We start from the raw sequence: 18912 nt of genomic DNA on the forward strand, positions 1-18912 counted from the left end.
GTCTGCCTTTGGCTCAGGGCCTGATCCTGGATTCCCGGGATTGAGTCCCGCATCGGGCTCCCTGCATGGAGCCTGCTTCTCCTCCCTCTGCCTGTGTCTCTACCTCTCTCTCTGTGTGTGTCTCTCATGAATAAATAAATAAAATATTTTTTTAAAAAAAGAAACCTGTAGAACAGATGTATATTATGAACCATTTACATAAAAATAAAATAAATAAAAATGAAACCCTTGGCCTAAGTACATATATATGTATGTAAATGCCTTTTACAAAGGTCTGGAAGGCTACCATCAAACTGTTAATGGTGGGCAGGAGTGGAAACAGGACGGAGTTCTGAACTATGTTTCTTTTTTATTATTCATACTTCTTTTGTTTGAATTTTATTGTACTTAAAAAACACTCTGGAATACAAAAGTAGCCAAAAAATAATACAGCAACGCAAGTTAAATATTTTGTTAACAAGGGGGAGCTTTAGCTTCTTCAGCTCTTATTTATTTTTAAAGACTTTATTCATTTATTTGAGAGAGTGAGAGAGCACAAGCAAGGGGAACAGCAGAGGGAGAGGGAGAAGCTGAGCATGGAGCCCAATGAGGGCTTGATCCCAGGACCCCAAGACTGTGACCCAAGCCAAAGGCAAATGCTTAACCGACTGAGCCATCCAGGCACTGCTTCTTCAGTTCTTGTTTCACAATAAAAGTGTATTCAATTATTACTTCTGCTATAAAAAACAAATTTTTTAAAAAAGTAAAAGAAAAAAATGGTGCATCCCTGGGCTTTACCTTGGACACAGAGTCTACAAATTTGTCATTGACATGCTGTAACTCACAAGTGTGATTAGCAGCCAGGAAGACAGGAATAGTCTGTGATTTGTTTCCAAATCTGAGTGAATGGAACTGGGTATGTGGAGGGGATGAGGTTTTGCTGGTCTACTTCCTACTTTAGGCAACACTTGCTCAGGAACTGCGGTCTGGGTCTGCAGGTAAAGGTTATCAGTAAAAGCCAAATATAAGGTAGTAGAGGAAGCCCAGGGAGAGGAAATGAGCCAAGAGCTGGAAAGAAACCGAAGAGGAACCTGATTTTTTTTTTTTTTTTTGCCTTACCATGAGGGACTCTCTGAAATACTTTTACAAAGAGCCTAAGAAAATTGATGAATTAACTTCTGTGTATGACTCATAGACCCCAGGGAGAAGGCTGGTTTATTTCTAGAACGACATTCCTGAGGACAAGCCAGCAGAGGTGGCAGTCTCTCCACAGGGAACAAAGGGCTTCAGTCCAGCGTGTTGGTACCCACACAGGAGAGGTGTGGTGAGACTCAGATGACTTCATGTCATATTTAATGACTTATTCTGTGGATGAAAAGGGGCTCTAAACACACTTCTCTTTGGCCAGTATGATTAAAACTCTGACATCTTCCATGAACATACTGAGGATTCGTTAGCAAAGTATTTCATTCATTCCATCAAGCAGCAATTTTATTATGTACGATATAAAAAATGAAATATTAACAGAAGGTACAAAGATTATATGATATTCTTTTCCTTTAAGGAGTTTATAAAGCTACATTATTGACCATTCCTCCTCAAACTGTCATCTGCCACATTATGCTTTAGGTACTGATAAATATAAAGTCACTGCCCAAGAAATGTCTTCATGAGCAAAGAGAAAGTATCTTTTTAATAATGTGAATTTTGTTTTGTCACAGGCAAAAGGAGAAGTAATTTAATTTTTCTGAGACTGAGGCCTGGACTTCAGTTTGAGTAACAAGTAAGGAAAGAACTGAATCCAGAGAACTTCAGTGAGGCAAAATCATCCTTAAAGCATAAGAAGGCAGATACAGAACGAAAGAAATGGAATTGAGTGAAGGATCTCTGGAAGTGGAGAGGATAATATGGTTTAGAGTTCAAACAACAGACTTTTGCAGAAGAGAACTAAGTGTTTCTTTTCTTTTCCCCAGGGAAAGGGTAGATTAGAAAATCCTAGCATGGCAGTATAAGGAGATCACAGCAAAGTGATCTCCCACCAAAACCTTAGAAATAGAAAAATAGGACTTTCCTCAGATAGTTAAACTACAATATCAACACAGAGTGGTAAGGTCACTGAAAAACAGTTATCTTAAGAAAAGGGAATGGCTTACTGACCAGAGCAAGATTTGGCTCTAGCCTATGGATGGGACTGGCTTTATACAAAAAATGAATGTGTCCATTAGCAGGGAAGTGGGTTGGCCAGAAATGGAGCACAGATAAGGGGAGCAACAGGAGAATGCAGAGGCTGCACTCATCTAAGTGTAGCTCAGAGGAGAGGGCATGCTGGCTTAATGGCATGTCCTGAAGGCAGGATGTGTTTGTCAAGTCTCTGCTGTTCTTGGTATTATGGTAGTTATGGCTCTCGTCTAAGACATTCCAGCTTATACTGTGGTCTTGAGCTTGGTAGGGTGAGTCTATCTCTGAGATGCTACTGAGAAAATAAATTTTCTGATCCTGCAAAGCTGAAGAACCATGCCTGAAACATGCCTTTATGAAGGAAAATGCCAGCCTTCCCTGTAGAAACCCCATCAATGTTCCTGAAATTTTTTCCAACTTCTTAACCTACAGTTTCTTGGGAGAGCCACAGAACTTTTTCCTTTGCAAAAATTTTCATGTAATTTCCATAGAAACTCAGTGCTTCAGATTTGAGTCCACAGTTTTGCAAGCTCAGAAGGAAGTCAGCAGCTTCTCAGGGACAGTCACATTGTCCAAACTAAAGACTAATGTGGAAACCAGAACACACTAGAGAGAGAACTTTTTAATTCATTTTTCTCTGTCACTGGTTCAGGCATTCCTTTCCTTATGCTTGGATCATGCTGTCCTATCAACTCCATTCCTCCTCTAGTACTTTTTTTTTTTTTAAGATTTTATTTATTTATTAATGAAAGACACACACGGAGAGGCAGAGACACAAGCAGAGGGAGAAGCAGGCTCCTTGTGGGGAGCCTGATATAGGACTTGATCCCAGGACCTCAGGATCATGACCTGAACCAAAGGCAGATGCTCAACCACTGAGCCACCCAGCCGCCCCCTTCTAGTACTTCTTAGGTACTATTACCAGTTAATTTTTTTAAAACATGGTTTCATCAGTTCCCTCCTTTACTAAAGAGCACATACTGCCTTCCTTGGTCATTTTCTTTATTCCCCTCACTCATCCTGTTCAGTTGGTTCTAGTCATTATTCCTTAAACACCCCACTCTTCCCTTCTGTAATGGCTCATACGGCTCTTCCACAACCCTGCCTGTTGAGATCCTATATGCCCATTCAAATCCCCTAGCTCAGTAGCTAGCTTAGAGTTGAAGCTTAGCAAATGCCTGTTGAGTTCAACAATTGCTCCCCCTCCTCAGCTCTCATTACTTTTTCCTGTAACTCTTCTGCTTCAACTAAATTAGTCTCCTTGCCACATGACTTCCTTCCTTCCTTCCTTAGTGCTTTTATTACTCTGTCAATCCATGGCTTACTCCTCCCCCCAAACTCAACTCCAAACTGACTCTGTCCCGGAAGTTATGCTTAATTATATCCTCCATTATTTGGGTTTAATCAGCACCTCTTGGGTATCTGTGGGCTTCATTTGGGCAATACTAACTACACTTGCTAATCTGTTTCTTCAGAAGGATTTTCTTCTCTTTCTGTGAGTTTATGAAAAGCAGTGAGATGTAATAGAGCAGGGTTTGAATCACAACTTGAAAGTTACTGGTTATGTGACTCTGGACAAAGTGGGGATAGTACAACCTATTTAATAGTTGTAGTGAGGCATAAGAAGTGAGATGATTATTTATTAATGGCATGTGTAGGTCCAACAAATGGCATTTTCTTCCTTTTCTCTCATCAACAAAATGATTTACTCTTATAGGATAAGAATGTGCTTTCCTTTTCTTAACATTTCCTCCTCATCACTTCTCTTGGCAACTGCTTTCTCCCCACCACTAACATATGTAAGAACACTAAGGTATAGAACTAAGTTCCTCACAAATATAACGATATGCCAAACTTGGGGAATGGGGAAGATATTTGTCACTTCTCAGATGTTGAAGAGCAGCTCCTACCTTGACTGGCAAGCAGGGCAATGGGCACAGAATAAGATAGGTGCCACTGACCATATGAAATAGGAAGGTTACCGGAGTGAGTGTGGCTCTTAGTATTTGGGTGGCGAGGGCAGGGAAGGACTGGTTCACTGCAGCCAAGCTAAAGCCAGCATTTGCATTCAGTGTTTAGACTTGCCCTGCCCTCCTGTGGCCACAAGTAGTGACATCTTTTACTGAGCTCTTATGGATGAGCCACAGTAATAGGAAAAACTAAGAGAGCCAAATGATTGAAAACAAAGTAATGCCTAAAGCAGTCCTCAGAATTCAACCCTAAAACAAGGTTACAAAATGGAAATGTGTTTAATATAGGAGAATGTAACACTTCAACACACAGACATAGACTATCTAAACTAGAGATCTAGGAAAATGATGCTCTAGCTCAGTCCTGTAGATCCTCCCCAGTCTTACAAAGGCCCTGACCTATAGGCCAGGCCTGTTCCTTTCCAAATGGCCCTCATATGGCCTGTCCTTGAGCAAGATGGGCTCTAGGGGTCCTGGTAACCTCTTGAAATTGTATACAATTCCATCTGTACGTGTATATGTATTTTCTAATAGAGTAGAGGAGGGGGGACAGGCCCTTAGCTTTTATCAGAGTCTCTAGAATGCTGTGATTCCAAAAATGCCAAGAGCCACTGCAAAAACTACGGAATCACAATTATAATTAGCCCAGGGAGGCTAATTATCTTAGTCTCCCTGGGCCAGTTTGCAATCAATGTTGTCCAGCTTCTGAATACAGGAGTACAGGATGTTAATAACTAGGATAAGTAATCAGAGTGGACAAAGTTTGCTCAGGAACAACTGTGCAGTCATCTAACTACTGTCTTCAAATCAGTGATGACTTGAGGATAATCCCCAACAGCTCACAATGTTGGGGGCAGCCTGCAGCCTGGCTTGTCTTTCTGAGCTCATGTGCCTCACTAAGGCTTGAACCCTAGGAAAAAGGAGAAGAGCCTTGAAAGGAGGTAGCAGGGCAGTGATGATTATGGTGGTGTAGACTCTCTTAGAGAAGTGAGTGCAAGACTGACCAAGTTGTGACCATCTTCCTAGGGTTCTAATCTTCAAGAGAGGCAAAACATCACTAGAACTGTAATGAGAATAGAGAGACTTTATTTCCCAGAACTCTTCTCAGGAAGAGTAGTGATGTCATTCATTCATTCATTCATTCATTCATTCATTCATCCTTTCATTCATTTTATTTGTCATTCAAATAATTATTTATTTAGTGCCTTCTATGTATGACCCAGGCACTGATTTTGTCAACAATGAAGAAGACAAATTCTCTGCTTTGTGGCTTACATTCTAGTGTGAGAACAAACAATAAACACACAATATACAAACAATCAAAACAGAAAAAAAATACATATGACTATTAAGAAAAATAAAGCATGATAAGGGTATGGTGTGTGTGTATGTGAGACAGAGAGAGAGAGAGGAAGAGAGAATTTTTAGTTTAGGGGTCAAGTAAGTGTTCTCTAAGAAGGTGATAATTGAAATAAGTGAAGGAGTGGGATGCCTGGGTAGCTCAGGATTTCGGTATCTGTCTTTGGCTCAGGGGGTGACCCTGGAGACCAGGATTGAGTTCCACATTGGGCTCCTTGCATGGAGCCTGCTTCTCCCTCTCCCTCCCTCCCTCTCTCTCTCTCTCTCTCTCTCTCATGAATAAACAAATAAAATCTTAAAAAATTTTTTAAAAAGAAATAAGTGAAGGAGCGAATCATGAAAGTGAAGGAGTGGGTCTTGCTATCCCTGCTACTAGAGGAATAATAAGAAGGGCAAAAAAGAATAAGAGAGAAAGTAAGGACTGGCTGACAGGGTGAAGGATGAGAACCTCAAAGGAGCATGCTCAGGTAACAACAGGTAGTGACTACAGCTGCTTCTAAGAAGGATGGGTTTCATTATTGCAAGGCATAGGTTTTGCTTAGGAAGTGAGAAAGGCTGGGGCAGAACAGTGCTAGCATTCCTTTCTCTTTGCAGCTTTTGGATCCTAAACAATTGTTAAATGAATATTTTAAAAATATTTATTTTAAGGTACAAAATTATTAGCTTGCATGGAATGCCCACATGTCTCTACTCAGCCATCCCCCACATGTTTTCCGTTCTGTGGTGGTAGTGAGTGATGGTAGAAGAAGACGAAAGGAAGACCTCTCAGCATGGAGAAGACATGCCTCTTTCCCACCCCTAGCTGGCTACCAGGGAGTTCTATGGTAGATGGTCAAGCTGATAGAGCTTGAGGTGGGCTAAAAAAAAGGCTCAACTGTTAAATAAAGAATAAAATCACTGTAAAATGATTTATAATGAAGGCTTTACATTGTTAGTGACAAACTCACGAACTATGCTCCCTCCCCCAGTTCTGACACAGATACCACCCTAATTTCAAAGTAAGCAGATGAATTAAAAGAAAATGTTTGCAAAGCAATTACTTTGGGAGATTTTAGAATCTCTTTTTCGTAAGCCTATGCATTTCTAAAGGAGCAGAAGTCTGTGATTACTGGTAGAGACTGCTCCATGGGGAGAAGCTGCATTGCATCCCTACACTTCTGGAGCCATGGGAACAACCCTGAGTGACAAGGAGCTGACAGTATTCCCTGCTAGCCAATCCTGTTTTTTTTTTTAAGATTTTATTTATTATTTATTCATAGAGACACACATACAGAGAGAGAGAGAGAGAGAGAGAGAGAGCCAGAGGGAGAAGTAGGCTCCATGCAGGAAGCCCGATGTGGGACTCGATCCTGGGTCTCCAGGATCAGGCCCTGGGTTGAAGGCGGTGCTAAACCACTGAGCCACCCGGGCTGCCCCCCAATCCTGTTTTGAGTTGCATAACTTGCCCTGCTTTGCCCAGCCCTACCTGAGAAGGGATCCCAGAGATGCGGGAAAGGAGAGTCTTGGTTAGTGAAGGGTGTGTGTATGCCTAAGGGCACCAGATGTAGCACCTTATCCAGCTCTGTACGCCCAGCACTAGCGCAGTGTCTGGCATACAACAGGAGCTCAGTAAATGCTGCACTGCACCGAATAAACGAATTCTGGCCAGCCTGCTGCTCACTTTGTGAATTAGACTAATCTCTTCATCACTCTAAGTTCAATTTCCCCATCTATAAAGTGGGAATGGTAGTAATACCTAGGCATAGGGCTCATTTGAGTATAAAATTGATGACACCTGAAAGCACTCTGTAGCCTTTAAAGCATCATGCAACTATAAGGGATGAAAGATTAGAAAGCTGCCTCTACATGTAAACGTTTTAGTTATGAAAATTCAGTGCCATTTCTTTTTATTTTTCGTGTGTGTGTGTGTGTGTGTGTGTGTGTGACATTTTTTTCTTCAGGAAAGTATAGGACCCAACTTGTAAGAAAACATATTTTATCTATGGCCTTAATAGCTCTATTTTAATTTTACTGGAAAAAAATGCAACTCACATGCAAAAGAGGTTGGTCGCTACTAACTGAGATATACCAAAGTCTAAAGCATAGTTTGACTTGGAAAACACTAGACTTAGAAGTTTTTAAAGAGTCCTCTTCTGCACAAACATATTTACATATTCTATAAACAAAAAAGCATGTAATGTAAATTGCAATGCAAATCTGAAAAGCTGACTGGGATAAAGTGTTTTCATAGGCACTGCAGTGAGGGAGAACATGGAAATGGTTTAGGAGGTTTGAATGAAGAGGAAGTGGGGCTAGGAAGGCATTACATCTATTGGTATGGCTCCAAGAACTAGCCCAAAGAGCCTTGCCTCTGTAATGCCTAAGGGAGCTAAGGTAAAGATTTATTCTGAGGTGAAAACAAAAGTAGGAGGAAACAAGAAAGAGTATCTGGGGAGCTAGGTAAAAGAAAGAAAAGTTTTATTTTTATTTTTAAAAATATTTTATTTTTATTTATTTATTCATGAAAGAGAGAGACAAAGAGAGGCAGAGACAGGCAGAGGGAGAAGCAGGCCCCAAGCAGGGAACCCGATGCAGGACTCAGTCCTGGGTCTCCGGGATCATGTCCCAGGCCAAAGGCAGCACTAAACCGCTGAACCACCCAGGCTGCCCAAAAGAAAAGTTTTAAAATGACATGGAAACCCAGGGAAAAAAACCAAGAAAGTCCTAAAATATGTCTAGACAGACCATATGACATCTTTGTGATCCTGTATATGTGTATGCATTTTTGTATTGCTGGAGGTATACCTTCAAGGTATTGGATTTCTAGAAGTGGGAGTGGTGAGAAAATACATAAGCCCCAAAACTGAATAATTAAAAAGTTAGTAGAAGCTATGAATCAACATTTTTCTAAAGAAGACATACAGATGGTCAATAGACACATGAAAATATTCTCAACATCAGTGATCATCAGGAAAATGCAAATCAAAACTACAATGAGAGATCACCTCACACCTGTCAGAATGGCTAAAATCAACAACATAGGAAACCACAGGTATTGGCAAGGATGTGGGGAAAGGGAATCCTTGTGCACTGTTGGCAGGAACGCAAACTGGTGCAGCCATTCTGGAAAACAGTATGGAGGTTCCTTAAAAAGCCAAAAAGAACTGCTTTATGATTCAGCAACTGCACTACTAAATATTACCAAAGAATACAAAAATACTAATTCAAAGGGATACACTCACCCCAATATTTGTATCAGCAATGTCCACAATAGCCAAACTATGGAAACAGCTCAAGTGTCCAACTGATGAATGGATAAAGAAGATTATGTATATATAATGGAATATTACTCAGCCATAAAAAGAATGAAACCTTGCCATTTGCCATTGGATGGAGCTAGAGAGTATTATGCTAAGTGAAATAAATCAGAGAAAGACAAATGCCATATGATTTCACTCACATGAGGAATTTAAGAAACAAAATAAATGAGCATGGGGCAAAAAAAGAGAGAGAGGAGGGCAAACCAAGAAACAGACTCTTAACTATAGAGAACAAACTGATAGTTACAGAGGGGAAGTGAGGAGGGATGAGTTAAATAGGTGATGGGTATCGAGGAGGGCACTTGTGATGAGCACCAGGTGTTGTATGGAAGTGATGAATCATTAAATTGTACACCTGAAACTAATATTCCACTGTCCTGGAATTTAAATAAAAACTAAAAAAAAAAAAAAAGACTAAAATAGAAAAATAAACGTTCAATAAATAAATAAACAAAAACAAAACAAAAAATAAATGCACATGTTATTTTGTTAGATATTGCCAAATATCCCTCCAAAAGCGTTGTGTCATTGTGCATTCTACCAGCAATGGATGGATGGGTAGCTTCACCAACAGATTGTGTTCTCATACTTTTTAACTTTTGCAAATCTAATAGGTGAGAAATAGTATGTTGGTGTGGTCTTAATTTTCATTTCTCTAATTATGAGTGAGGTTGAGCAACAGATTGTGTTCTCATACTTTTTAACTTTTGCAAATCTAATAGGTGAGAAATAGTATGTTGGTGTGGTCTTAATTTTCATTTCTCTAATTATGAGTGAGGTTGAGCCTATTTTCATATGTTTAAGGGCCATTAAAATATCTTTTGAATTATCCATTCATGTCTTTTGTTCATTTTTTCTTTAGGGTTTTTGGTTTTTCTCCCCTTTTAATTTTTATTATTATTTATTTATTTAAGAGATTTTATTTATTTATTTGAGATATCTTGAGAAAGCAAGAGAGGGAGAGAGAGAGAGAGAGTGAGCACGAGGTGGGGGTGTGAGGGCAAGGGGCAGAAGGAGAGGAAGAAGAAGGCTCTCCACTGAGCAGGGAGCCTGATGCAGAGCTCAATCCCAGGACGCTGGGATCCTGACCTGAGCCGAAGGCAGACCTTTAACTGACTGAGCCATCCAGGTGTCCTTCCCTGAAGTTTTTAAGTGTCCTTTTTATATTAGAGATATTAGCCCTTCCTCTTCACATCCCCACTGCCCCTAAGATATAAATTGCAAATACTTTCTCATAGTTTTGTAGTTGTCTTTTGATTTTATTTATGGTGTCTTTTGCCATGCCATATTTTTATTTTGCTATATTTTTATTTTATGTAGTTAAATAAATTACTGCATGTGGATTTTGAATCACAGGTAGAGAACTTTCCCTATACTAAGACTATAAAGAAATTCACCAACATTTTCTTTTACTACTCTTTAAAATATTATTCTTTACATTTAGGTCCCTGGTCCACTTGGAATACTTTCTAGATGGTAACCAGTTGCCCCAGCACCACTTTTGGAACAAGTCCATCTTTGCCTTTGTAATTTGAGAGGCTGCCTTTATCCTATACTAAATTTATATCTGTACTTGTGTCTATTTCTGTCCCAAATCAGTCCCTGTATTGTGCTAACTAGTGTTCCAGTGGTTAGGTATATCATGGGGTTGATTTCAGATGGGAAAGTAGCCAGATTATCCAAGGTTGGTGGGAGTAACACAGATCATTTGCCAAGTAAAGCAGGGATATGTGTATCTGTAAGTGTTAGGGGATGAAAAGGAGAAAGGAGGAAGAAAGAAGAGTTGGGATTTAATCAAAGAATTTTAAGTCATAGTCTCATAAAGACAGAAATGATAAGGCACTTGAGCTTACTGAAGTGAATATAATATAGAAAAGGAAGTAAAAAGAAAGAATCAAAAGTTGATCAACAGTGAAGGGGGCCTTCCAGTCTGGTTGGGTTCTAAATTTCTTACAAATAATATCTATAAACTTGAGATAATATATGTAAAAAAAATAATACAGCTACTTCAGGGCTGTGGAGACTGAACAAAGGTATATTTCAGAGAGGAACTGAAACATGGGAGTAAGTGATCAGTAAAGAATGAGTTCCCCTGATGGTGGCCTCAGTTTTAACAGTGTGAACTTGATTCAATAGAAAGGCTTTCATCTTTCACTGGCCTTACCAGGGGAAGGAGCCAGGGGCAAAGACAGCCTCCAGAAAGTGAGGAAGAAATTCAAGAAAGGAGGGAGACTGAGAACCCTAAATTATATGTATAAAACTCAATGCAGGCACCTTGCTGACCCTTGCACTAGTCATGTATGAGACAAATTGAAAGTAGCTCATAGTTTAGGCTTAAGGAATGCAACTGAGATCTGAGCCCCTGACTACTGCAGGCCATGACATGTTGCAGTTTGCATCTAAAAAGTTAGCTGTCTACCAAAACACTTTTCAGGGTAATAGAGTAGAATCCAGAGTCCCTATAACAACATTCACAAAATATAACCCAAGTGTTTTTGGCATACAGTCAGAAAATGTGATCCAGTCTCAAAAGAAAATACAATCAACAGATGCAAACACCAAGATGATAAAGGTATCAGACTTACCAGACAAAGATTTTAAAGCAGCATAATTATATAATTATACACATAAACTATAATTATGCTCAATGAGGAGTAGAAAATAGGTTCATAATGAATGAAAAGAAATATCAGGGAAATAGAAAATATTAAAAAAGAATAATGTGGAAATTTTAGAACTGAAAAATACGGTATCTGAACAAGAAAATTCACTGCATGGGCTTAATAGAATGGAGATGAGAGATGAGAGGCAATGAACTTAAAAATAGGTCAATGGGGATAATTTAATCTACAAAAGAGAAAGAGAAAAGTTTGAACAAAACAAAACCAACCACAGAAACTTGGAAAACTGTAAAACAATTTTAAAAGGTTTAACATGCAGGATAATTTGGAGTCCCAGAAAAAGAGACAGAAGGGAATGAGATGGAAAAATTATTGGAGGAGATGATGGCAGGAAATTTCCCAAATTGAAGCAAGTATATAAATTTATAGGTTGTGATATTGTGGCTTATAAGAAGACATAAATATTTGGTCTTTGTCCTGTTTCTGGCAGAGCTCATAAAACCTTTGGAATTTCCTTTTTTTTTTTTTTAATTTTTATTTATTTATAATAGTCACACAGAGAGAGAGAGAGAGGCAGAGACACAGGCAGAGGGAGAAGCAGGCTCCATGCACCCGGAGCCCGACGTGGGATTCGATCGCGGGTATCCGGGATCGCGCCCTGGGCCAAAGGCAGGCACTAAACCGTTGCGCCACCCAGGGTTCCCAATTTCCTAAGTGATAAGAGCAATAAAGGTTATCTTTTGTCATGTTAATGAGGCAACTTTTGGAAAGTACCTAAGGATAGAGTCAGTTGCCAGAGGAGTCAATCAACCTTCAGTTTACACTGTGGCCTCTGGGGAGGAGAAAGGAACCACCCAGAAGTTGAATCAATTGCCACTGGCAATTGGACAGCCACATGCAGAAGAAATGAAACTGGACCATTTTCTCACACCATACAAAAAATACTCAAAATGGATGAAAGACCTAAACGTGAGACAGGAGGAATCTATCAAAATCCTAGGGAACACAGGCAGCAACCTCTACCTTGGCCCCAGCAACTTCTTGCTAAACACATCTCCAAAAACAAGGGAAACAGGCAAAAATGAACTATTAGGACTTCATCAAGTAAAAAGCTTTTGCACAGCAAAGGAAACAGTCAACAAAAGCAAAAGACAACCAGCAGAATGGGAGAAGATATTTGCAAATGTCTTGTCAGATAAAGGGCTAGTTTCCAAAATCTATAAAGAACTTACCAACTCAACACTCTAAAGAACAAATAATCCAAACAAGAATGGGCAGAAGACATGAACAGACATTTCTCTAAAGAAGACATACAAATGGCCAACAGACACATGAAAAAATGCCCCTGATATCAGTTGGCATCAGGGATGTGGAGAAAGGGGAACCCTCTTACACTGTTGGTGGAAATGTAACCTGGTGTAGCCACTCTGGAAAACCGTGGAGATTCCTAAAAAATATTGAAAATAAAGTTACTCTATGACCCAGCAATTGCACTACTGGGTATTTACCCCAAAGATACAAATGTAGTGATCTGAAGGGGCATCGGTACCCTAATGTTTATAGAAGCAATGTCCACAATAGCCAAACTATGGAAAGAGACCAGATGTACATCGACAAATGAATGGAGAGAGAAGATGTGGTACAATGGAATACTACTTAGCCATCAAAAAAGAAATCTTGCCATTTGCAATAATGTGGATGGAACTAGAGGATATTATGATAAGTGAAATAAATCAATCAGAGAAAGACAATTATCATACGATCTTACTCATATGTGTAATTTAAGAAACAAAACAGATGAACATAGGGGAAGGGAAGGAAAAATAAAACAAGATGAAATCAGAGAGGGAGACAAACCATAAGAGACTCTTAATCATGGGAAACAAACTGAGGGTCACTAGAGGGGAGGGGTTGAGAGATGGGGTAACTGGGTGATGGACATTAAGGAGGGCATGTGATGTAATGAGCACTGCGTTATTATATACGACTGATGAATCACTGACCTCCACCCCTGAAACCAATAATACATTATATGTTAATTGAATTTAAATAAGATAAAATAGTTAATGGCCAATGATTTAATAAATTGAGCCTATGTAATGAATTCCCCATAAAACCCCTAAAAAGATGTGGTTCAGAGAGCTTCTGAGTTGATGAACACATAAAGATTTGGGGAGATTGGCATGCTGGGAGAGGGCACGAAAGCTCTGATCCTCTGTTCACACACTGTGTCCTATTCATTTCTTTTATTGGGCTGTTCCTGAATTCTATCTTTCTATAATAAAATGGTAACCTAGTAAATAAAATGTTTCTCTGAGTTCTGTAAGCCTCTCTAACAAATTTATCAAATCCAAGGAGATGGTCATTGGAACTTCTGATCTATAGCTGATCAGTCAGAAGCATAGGTGACATAGGGACTTGTGATTGGTATCTGGTGTGTTCTTGGGTGCATGTGAACATGTGTGAGATTTTTCTGTGGGACTGAGCCCTTAATTTGTGGATCTGATGCTATCTCTGGATAGTGCCAGAATTAAGTTTTAGGACATCCAGCTGGTGTAGGAGAATTGCTTGTTGTGGGAAAATGCCCCACACATTGAAATTGGGTACAGAATGGTTATAAATCCAAGAAGCTCAGTGAAACCTAAGTAAGAAATCTGTGCCTAGTCACATCATTGTAAAGCTGCTGAAAAACAAACATAAAAGCAAAATTCATAAAAGTTGCCAAATGATCCTTTATATACGGGAGAAAATGATTCAAGAACTGTGATTTTTAACCAGAAACCATGGAAGTGCAAAAGATAGTGGAAAAACATTTTTACCATGCTGAAAGAAAAAAAAATTCTGTCAACCTAAAATTTTATATATAAGAAACACACTCTTCAAGAATGAAGGTGACATATGCATTTTCAGATAAATAACAAGAGAATTTGTCACCATCAGAACTAGCTACAAGAAATACAAAAATTCTTTGAGCTGAAGGACATAATATCCAAAGGAAACTTGGATCTTCAGGAATGAATGAAGAGCACTGGAAATGAAAAGACTATTTTTCTCTTAGTTTCTTTAAAATACACATGATTGTTTAAAGCAAAATTTATAATACTGTCATGTGTAATTTATGCTGTAGATGTAATACACATGGAAACTCAACATAAAAGACAGTGTGTGTGTGTGTGTGTGTGTGTGTGTGTGTGTGTATGAAGGGGATAAATGGACCTACATGGCTGCAAAGTTCTATATTTTACATGAAGTGGTACTATATTCTAAGCAGGTTGCAGAAAAGTTTAAAAATATATTTTAATCTCTACAAGGTTTCTACATTTTATGTAAAATATTATAATCTTGTTTTATTTTAATTTTTAAAAAATATTTTATTTATTTATTTGAGAGAGAGAGCATGGGCATGAGAGAGAGATCACAAGCAGGGAGGAGGGTAGAGGGAGAAGCTGATTCCCAGCTAGGCAGGGAGCCCAATGCAGGACTCGATCCCAGAGCCCCGGGATCATGACCCGAGCCAAAGGCACATGTTTAACTTACTGAACCATCCAGGTGCCCTTATTTTATTGTTTTAAGTGACCTCTACATCCAACATAGGGCTCAAACTCACAATCCTAAAATCAAGAGTCTTATGTTCCACTGATTAAGCCAGCTAGGTGCCTTAAAATTTTGTAATCTTGAGGCTTCTATGTTTTACATGAAGTGGTACTATACTGACTCTGAGTAGACTGTGAAAAATTAAGGACCTGTAACAATCTCTAGAGAAGCCACTAGGAAGTAATGCAAGGAAATACAGCTAAATGACAAAATATAAATTAAAACAGAATTCTAAAAATATTCAATAATCTAAAAAAATGGGAAAGCAGGGAAAAGGTAAACAAAAACCAGAGAAGACAAAAAATAAAATGATATACCTAAATCCAACCATATCAATATTTATGGTAAATTTTAATGGACTATATACTCCAAATAAAAGGCAGAGATTAGCAGAATGGATAAAAAGCAAGACCCAATTACATGCTGTCATAAGAGATACACTTTAGTATAAAGACACAAATAGTTTGAAACAAACGGATGAAAAAAGATGAACCATAAACACAGTAAGACCGAAGAAAAATAAAAACCATGTCATACAAAAATTTGTTTATGGATATTTGCAGCAGTTTTCATCACAAGAGTCAAAAACTGGAAACAATGGAAACATCCATTAACAGGAGAATGGTTAAACAAAATGTGGCATATTCATACAATATATTACCAATCAGCAATAATAAGAAACTACTCTTGTAAACAACATGGTTTAATCTCAAAATCTAAAAGAAGCAAGTCAGACACAAAAGAAGTATGTACTGTATGATTCCATTTATATAAAATGCAAATTAATCAAAAGGCACATCAGTGGCATATGCTAGGGAATGAGGGAGGGAAGGAGTGTAAACGGGCAAAGGAAATCTTTTAGAGATGATAGAAATGTTCTGTATTTTGATTGTGGTGGTGATTTGTGGGCATATACAACTGTCAAAACTCATTGAATTTATACTTTGAATGGGTGCAATGTACAGCATGTAAATTATTCCTTTGTAGTGTTGGTGAGGAAATTTTTTAAAATCTCAATTTTCAAATAACTTTAGATTTTCTGTTGAGAGCTGAAAAAATTCTTTAATTCAGTTTAGAATAAGGAAGAACGAACATTTTCTGAGACCATGGCTTCTATTAATGAAATAAGCAGATGTCTCTCTGTGTTGAAACTCTTTAGGTAATAAATACAACAGTGGTTCTAATTCAGTCTTAACACCACAGGGAAATGACTTTAATGTGGTTATCAAAGATAAACTCAACGAACAGCTGTGTTTTCTGGTCTATTTTCCAAGACACTGTAAAGAGAAAACAATCAATATGTGGAATTTGACAAGTGCAGTAAAGCATGAAGCATTAGACAGGTTTTTTGTTTTTGTTTTTACTTTTTTCCTGGACTCCTTTAGGAAGCAATGAATCTGTACCTTCTATGTTTGGGTTGTTAACATTTGGTGTTTCCTGAGAACACATATAGATAAAATACCTTTCCAAAAGAGCTGACATTGATCCCTAGAAAGTCTAGAGGAAATAAAGCAGATGGTTTGTGAGCACTTAGAAAGGGAACCTGATATCCTTGTGTACAAGGTTGAGAAGTGCAGGCTGGCTGACAGCATCATTAGGTTGATTTGTAATTGGCTGAAAGACTTATATACTCAAGGAGTGCACTGCTGTCAATCTGGACAGATGCCCTCTGGATGCCAAAGTGCATTGATCATACCAGCTATTTTAATTTTGGCATATTTATTACTTAGCCATTCTTTAGAAAGCTATTATAAAAGTTTTATTATATGCAAACACATGTAAACATATATATGTAAGCTACAAGCATAACAGCAAAAGAAACACTTATGAATCTTTTATTCAACTTAAGATGTAGAACATTAACAATACTACTAAGATATTTGTATGCTTTTTCCTAATCTCCAGGGAAACCCTGCCACACTGAATTTTTTTTATCATTCTTTTCCTTTTAAAAGTAGTTTTATTATTTTATTTTTTAAAGATTTTATTCATTTATTCATAAGAGACACACAGAGAGAGGCAGAGACATGGGCAGAGGGAGAAGCTGGTTAACTGCAGGAGTCTGATACGGAACTTCATCCCAGGACCCCAGGACCATGACCCAAGCCAAGGGCAGACGTTCAACCACCACGCCACCCAGGTGCCCCATAAAAGTAGTTTTATTATTTTAAACAAATGTCTTATTAATTTTGATTGAACTTTATAAAGAGGTGTATTTTATATCTTTGGTTATCTGCTTTTTTCTCAATATTGAGAAGATTCATCCACATTGTATGTAGCTGTGGTTCATTCATTTTCACAGCTGTATGACATTCCACTTTGTGAATATACCTTATTTATTCATGCTTCATTTAATGGACATTTAAGTGGTTTCTAATTTTTTGGCTTTTTGAATAATGTCAATATTCACATTCAAAATGTGTTTCTAGGTACGTATTTGTAGAAGTTTTTCCAGGGATATTCTCCTAAGAATGGAATTGCTGGATTATAGGATATTGTGAATGTTACTTTTTTTTTTTTTTGAATGTTACTTTACAACAAAATGACAAGTTGTGTATCAATTTACATGCTATCAGTGTATAAGAGTTTCTAATGCTCTGCTATTATCAACACTACAGTGAGACATCTTAATTTTTTGCTAACTAGTGGGCATAAAATGGTATATCATTATTTCAATTTGTATTTCCCTGCTTACTAATGAGGGTGATAAATTTTCTTATATTAATTTGTCACTAAATTTCCTCTTCTGTTAAATAACCATTCAGATCTTTTGCTCGTTTCAAAATTGGATTTTTTAAAGAAGTTGTTTATTCTGGATACCAGCTCTTTATTGGTCATTTGAATTAGATATATAGTTATGATTGGTCTTATCACTTTCCTATGGTGTCTTTTGAGACTCTAGAGGGGAGTATTCATTTGTTTTTTCCTTCCTTCCTTCCTTCCTTCCTTCCTTCCTTCCTTCCTTCCTTCCTTCCACTTCTGGAAGAGTTTGTATAAGATTGGACTGATTTCTTCCTTGGAGGCTTGATAGAACTCAGCTGAAAAGCCACCTAAGATTGGTACATTATGGGAAATATTTAGATTTTTTATTTGAGTCAAATTTGATATCTTTTAAGGAATGTGTTAATTTTTTCTAAAGGTTTGAATTCATAGTTCTATCTGCAGTTATGGTCCCTTTTCCCAACCCTAACATAGTTTCTTGTGTCTTTTTCCTTCAGTAGTTTCACCAGAGGATTCTCCATTTATCAGTTTTTTTCAAAGAACCAATGTTTGAATTGTGGATTATTTCTATTGCCCTTTTCAACAAAGGCAGTAAAGAGAATGGGCATTTCAGTATGTGAAATCTAGAATCAAACTGATTAGACTTGAATCCTTGTTCTATCCCTGAGAAACCTTGGGAAAGTTAATTTGGATAAAGAACTATGCCTTAGTTTCTTCATCTAGATACATGAGGATTAATAAGGTAATATGTGAAAACCACTTATTTTTTAAAAATCTATTTATTTATTTGTTTATTTTAGATAAGGGGGAGAGGCAGAAGGGAGAGAGAAAATCTCAAGCAGGTTTTCTTGAGGTCCAGTGCTTGAGCCCAGGCTTGATCTCACAAACCTGAGATCATGATCTGAGCTGATTGATATTGAGTCAGATGCTTAACCTACTGAGCCACCCAGGCGCCCCTGTGGAAACTAGAACAGAAAGAAAGTATTTGGACAGTGTCTAATAAATGTTGCTATTATGATCCATAAACAAAAGTTAGATTAAGAGACTGTCTTTTATTTCATGTATCTTTTCCTTGAGGCTCAAAACTTACTTACAAATGAGTAAAGCCAACAGCATTATTAGCATTATTCCCTCCATCAATGGCTCTTTTATGGGGTTAACTTTGGCTGGTAGAATTGGCAGACTCGCTTA

General features: G+C 38.0%; 1 protein-coding gene across 2 annotated transcripts in view; it reads right to left on the reverse strand.

Moving 5' to 3' along the window:
• LOC121490679 (meiosis 1 associated protein) overlaps positions 1–18912 on the reverse strand; it is a 72664-nt gene that overhangs the window by 24008 nt on the left and 29744 nt on the right. The window lies entirely within an intron of this gene.

This window comes from Vulpes lagopus, chromosome 5, assembly GCF_018345385.1.
Source record: "Vulpes lagopus strain Blue_001 chromosome 5, ASM1834538v1, whole genome shotgun sequence".
NCBI classification, from domain to species: Eukaryota; Metazoa; Chordata; class Mammalia; order Carnivora; family Canidae; genus Vulpes; species Vulpes lagopus.